Consider the following 6,000-nt stretch of genomic DNA (forward strand, 5'->3'; position numbering starts at 1 on the left):
TGAGAATTATCATGGGCCATACTTTCATTGTCCAGTAAAAAAGGATGTAAGTTGTTTGCTTTTATTTACGTCTCTTCTTTTCTTTTATCTAGTTTCACGCAGTGCTGACCAAATCCTAACCCTGCAGCCACTTGATGGACCACCACTCTCATGGCCATGTTTGTGGTGCAAAAAAGATGTTCAAGTTAGTTGTATCTCGCATCGATCAAACCTCAAGGCACATCAAGACGGTCACAAGCAACTAGGTAAGTCTGGAGCTGGTTGTCCACTTTGTCAGCAAGCAATCAAGCCTCCCAGCAAATCCAAATTATGTGCCAAATGACTCAGGCAAAATCATCAGCCTTCCCTTACGTCCTTTGTTGAAACAGTGCCCGCTTTTGTTAACAAGACCCTCAATCAATGTCTTGCTGTGTGGCAGGTATCACATGCTTTACCTGTCTTACAATTCAAAGATCCTATTCTCCAGTCAATCATCTACTGGCTTTGTCCAGATGCTTGTGTGTTTGGTCGCAAATGGTCAGCAGATGAGGCCAAACATCTCTATCTCTCACTCCAAGATCTGGTTACAGAAAAGGAGCTTAAGGTTTTCAATTTATTTTTTTAATCTCAAGTATTGTTTACACTGTCTTCATTCTGTCTCTTTGACTGACACTTGTTTTGAATTTTTCACAGGAATTAGATAGCAAATATTGTTTGATTCAAGACGTCTGAACAGTAAAAGGTAACTTACATGTGTTTATAGGAGCATCATTCTCCTACATCAAGAAAGAATGGGCCTAATTTGTTTGGCATCTCAGATTGAAGGTTGTGGCATGGCATCACCAAGGACACTTACTTGCCAAGCAAACGGTGGCTATTCTTCAAAAGAACAATCTTTATCAAATATCTTTTGTTTGGAACCTCCTTTCTAAAAGATGCTTATTAGTTAAGTGTTACATGAAGCAACTATTGGATGCTTCTTCTTCAGAAAGTTTAATTGCTTCAATTTCTTCTGATTGAATTTATTTACTTTGATTTACCAAGTGATATCTCTATTTTTTGCCATCTACCTACTGGTGCTAAAATTGAATGACAAAATAATTTTCTCAATTATGGGATACAAAGTAAAAACTGGCATTTTTTTCCCAGTTGTCTAGTTTTTGTTTTTGGCTGTATTTGAGAAACTGGGAAACTGGGAAAAAACTCCCAGTTTTTACTTTGTATCCCATAAATCTTGATCATCTTCTGTGTCCATTTAAAATCTCCTTGTCCTCCACTGTAATTTTAGTTTAGGCCGTGATATTGGTCCTCACAAGTGAGGAAAGGGCCAAGGTTGTTCATCACCACATCTCACAAAATGTGGTGGTAAAGCATCATAAAAATCAAGCTGTATTTCATCACCACATCTCACAAAATGTGGTGGTAAAGCATCATAAAAATCAAGCTGTATTTCATCACCACATCTCACAAAATGTGGTGGTAAAGCATCATAAAAATCAAGCTGTATTTCATCACCACATCTCACAAAATGTGGTGATGAATTTTTATGATGTGCCTTGCAGCCTTGTTGAACAACGTGTGGCTTTGCCTGGCAGACCATTTACAGGTCAGTTTTAGGCAAAATGGGACCTTAAACAAAGGCAAGACAAAACCCACCCCTTAGGGCCTTAGGCAGTCAGACGGCCAGTCAGACGGCCTAGACCTTAATGTGAAAAAGAAAAGTATGTGATCTCCCACTTATTCACTTTTTTAACCCTAATTATCAATTAAAATGAATCATATCTATAATGATCAATTAAAATGAATCATATCTAAATTGCTGACTTAACACTACACAAAATGTAATCTTTACCGGGCGGTAAAGAAAACTACTGACATAGAAAACTCCTTAGGCAACAGGAAGAGAGCTAAAAATCTGGAAAAATATGCACTGTGTTCCTAGATGTTGGGGCATCATGATGACTATTTTTTTGTAATTTACACACAGATATCGGTTAATGTACTAACAATAAAGGCTGAGAATCATCAAAACCTCACTTGTAACAATACCTGAAATTTGGCCCATGATTTTGAAGACAGGATTTTGAAATCTTTAAACATCAATAACTTTTGCAGTTCTGAATCAAATCACTCGATTTTAAGTTCATCAAAAAGGTGAGTCATTCCTCTACATTTATCATCAAGACACCACATCTGTAGCCGGTCTGCAAAAGATCCTACAGACCTATTCATGAAGAACTGTTTGAACATATGTAGAGTATTTAAATGACTAGATAACACCTTGCTACCTTTATGAAGTGTAAAGGAGAATAGTTCAGCTTTTGACTGAACCAAAAATCAAGTTATCTGGAGCATAATTGCACAAGTTATTGAAGTTTTTAGACCACAAAATATGGTCTTCATAATCATGACCCAAATTTCAGGTATTGTTACAGATGGGTTTTTGATGATTTTCAGCCTTTATTGTTAGTACATTAACCAATATCTGTGTGTAAAATACAAAAAATACTCATCACAATGCCCCAACATCTAGGAACAAGTTGCATACTTTTTCAGATTTTTAGCTCTCTTCCTGTTGCCTCAGGACCTTTCTATGTCAGTAGTTTTCTTTACCGCCTGGTAAAGATTACATTTTGTGTAGTGTAACTAACACTAGGAGGGGACTTAGTTAAGTTAGATCAATCTTCAGCATTACAGCCTTGCAGTCACTCATGAAATCTATGTCTCTTGCAATCCCATCTTCATCTCATCAACCAAATCTTAATACACATACTATCTATCAAATGGAAACTAAACTTTACCTTCTTCAAGGTCAGTCCAATTCTTTGGTCATCATCATCAATTCACTTATCATCTTCATCTTTCTTCATTGTTACCTCACACTGAGAATCATTTCATTCTTTCTATCTCCCGTTTTGAACATTAAATACCAGTCATCAACTCACTCAATACAGCACATTGCTCATCCAATATCCAAAGAAAAATTGCTGCTGCTCTTCAAGAGACTGAGACACTCAAAGAAACGATTTGAGCAAAAGATACCAACAAGCTGATACCACCAGTAAACTATCACTTATTATAGTTAGTCTCATACAACCATCATTTTTATGTCTATTATTTCAATCCTCAATCATCCAGTATATGTAAATCTCTAATGATTTGTTTCCATCCACATTCTCAAAAAATCTCAGGCTTGTCCAATTTATCTCTCATCTCAAACCTCATATTTGTTTAGAACATTCAGATCATCATGTCATATCTTAAAAGGATTGCATCAGAAGAGGAAATCAGGTTACATTTTTAATTTTTCTATTTATTACAGAAATCTTATTAGCTATCACTTCAGTGGTTGTATTCATTATGTGATCAACATTTGTAAAAAATGTATTGGGTTTTATATTACATTGGTTTATCTTTCATTATTGGCACATCTGTTATGGGACTTGAAGTACTTCAGTACAGGGTCCTCTAACAAAACCTAACCACAATTCAAACAGTCTTAGCTGATGTCATAGGAATTGAGGTTAGAGAAACCAATTTTGAGATACAACAATATGATTTAACCTCCTTTTTTCTTTTGACCTTTATCTGTTCCTACTCTCTCATATATGTACATATATCTTGGAATCCAGTTCCTCTTTTTTATGTTCTGTTTTCATGAATATATTTTACACTTTTCTCTTCACATTCTAAAAGTTAGTTTCCTTTGCTCATTGTATAGAAACACTGGGTATTATTTGCTTTTTTGGACTTGAAAAATTGATTTTTCATTTTTTGAAATATTTTTTTATTTGGTCTGTTTTTTTGGTTATCTGCTTCTTGGAGTTGTCTTTTTCAAAGACAGTGATTTATTCTTGATATGATAGAAATATGATTTAAATAAATCAAATCGCACAGGAATCCCTAAAGGATCATGTTTCATCACTTTTTTCTTGCTGTACTTCAGTATATTTATGGCATAAGCTTCAAGACTTTGTTCATCAGGTATAGAGGCAGGCGAGCCTGCCTAAGTTCTAGTGATTAATAAATTTCAATATCACAAAGTCTTTGAACGTTTTCAATGAAAAGCCTCATACTCTTTTGATAAAGATGTCAAAATAATTGACTTGATCACTTGAGCTTTCCATTGAGACTTCAAATTTCAGAAACAATGAAATTTTAAAAACAATGGCTTCAACCCTCACATTGTTTTCTAGTGATGTTTTCCTTCTCCTGTTTGATCAATTTGAGATGTTGGACGATTTGGTTTCAAAGAAGTGTAAATTGGCTAGAAAGTATAAAAATTGACTGATTGCTCTAAAATCAATCGATTGCTTCAAAAAGCATAAAATTCAATTGTATATGAAGCAAAGTACAGTCGCATGATCAAGAGATCGAAGCAATCTTGGATAAGATTACAATCGGAGGGTACAAGTGTTGGAGGCCTTCATCTCTATTGTAAATGTGGTAGTAAGTTGGATAAAAAGCATAAAAACTGATTGGTGCATTAAATTTATGATTTGGGCTCAGGCGCGAGAGGAAGGAAAACACCAAATTTAAGACTCTGAGGGCATTTTCAATGAAGATTCAAATGCTGGAGTTGCATAACTTTGTTGTCTCGCACTTTCTGGACACAACTTATACTGGGCCTCAGTGCTAAGTGGTAGCTCCCCCATTTCCGTGTCCAGATAGGCTTGCTCGTGAAGAATTAAACGGATTGCAAGGTTTTCTGCTATTCCGTCGGACATCGATGGCTTCAATACGGTCAGAGTCTAACCTTCAATTCTATTCCGTTAGACTTGCAGAATTTGTCCAATGGAAATAGCATAGAGGCCAAAGTTGGATCAATCGGAAAGTATTCATATTTTATAGGCACAGTTATCACCTTGAGCTTAGGGAATACATTCCCAAGGATAAAGTCTGAGAGTTGTGACACTTTTGTCTTGATAGAACGTGAGGTGAGATGAATTTCAACAATCTGAGAAGCATTGAATATAGTCACACATGGAATGATAGAATATACGCAGATGTGTTAAAGCCTGGAGTGAAAATTTATTGCTTTCTGGGTTGAACTTGAAAAGTTCCTTAGACTCTTTTGATGAGGGATTGAAAGGTTCCTCAAATTGGAGTTCTAGACGAGTGAGACGAGGCGCCCAAGAACTGATAAACCAAGGCGTCTTTTCTAATTGAAGGCGGGTACAATTGTGAATCACAAAATCTACTAACCGAGGGGGACCTTCATGATAGCCCCAAGAGGCCTCTATGGCATCCATGTCTTCCATGTCAAGGCATTTGAGGTTTTTGAGGTTGTAAAGACAGCTAGCAAGGTTGCCAACATCTCTCCTGTCTTCAACGTTAACATATCTGAGCTTGAGTGATTCAAGCAGTGGGAGATGTGTGACAAATCTAGTGATGCATTGCGCTACCATTGAAAACCCAGTCATGTGGAGATCTCAAAGATGGCCGAGTTTGTTATGATTAGTAAGATGACCGGTGATTTGCTGTGAAGCTCTGATGTGTTATTTGTGCCTTGCCCTGTCATGTTGTTTTGTGCTGATCAATGTTCTGCCCTAACTGTGTGTTTGCTGACGGATGATTGAATGACGTCATTGATATGTTTCTCTTAAATAGTCGACTCTGAAGCTCTCATCTCAAACAATAAACATCCCACTTTTCAACTTTTCAATTATCGTTTCTTCTCTTCTATTGTTTCTCTTTGATCGTTAAACAAGTTGTGTCAACCAACAATTCGTTCTAATCACTCAATACTACACAACAAATCTATTCAACTAAAAAGCTGAATATGAATTGAACTCAAGCTCTTATCAAAAGGAAAGGAGGTATACAAGCTTTTCTCGATTCAAGGATTATTATGTTTCCATTCTCTTTGTCTAACTCAAACAATCGATTCACTTAAAATGTAGACTTCCCTTTTGGTTACATTGTTCGATTCAAAATTCCTGTTACAAAGTTGAATCTCATAAGTGTAGTTATTGTTAAAGGTACAAAGCTTTCTCTTTATATTTTTCTCTCTTTCTTATT

This window comes from Melampsora larici-populina (genome assembly GCF_000204055.1).
Source record: "Melampsora larici-populina 98AG31 unplaced genomic scaffold MELLAscaffold_21, whole genome shotgun sequence".
Classification (NCBI taxonomy): domain Eukaryota; kingdom Fungi; phylum Basidiomycota; class Pucciniomycetes; order Pucciniales; family Melampsoraceae; genus Melampsora; species Melampsora laricis-populina.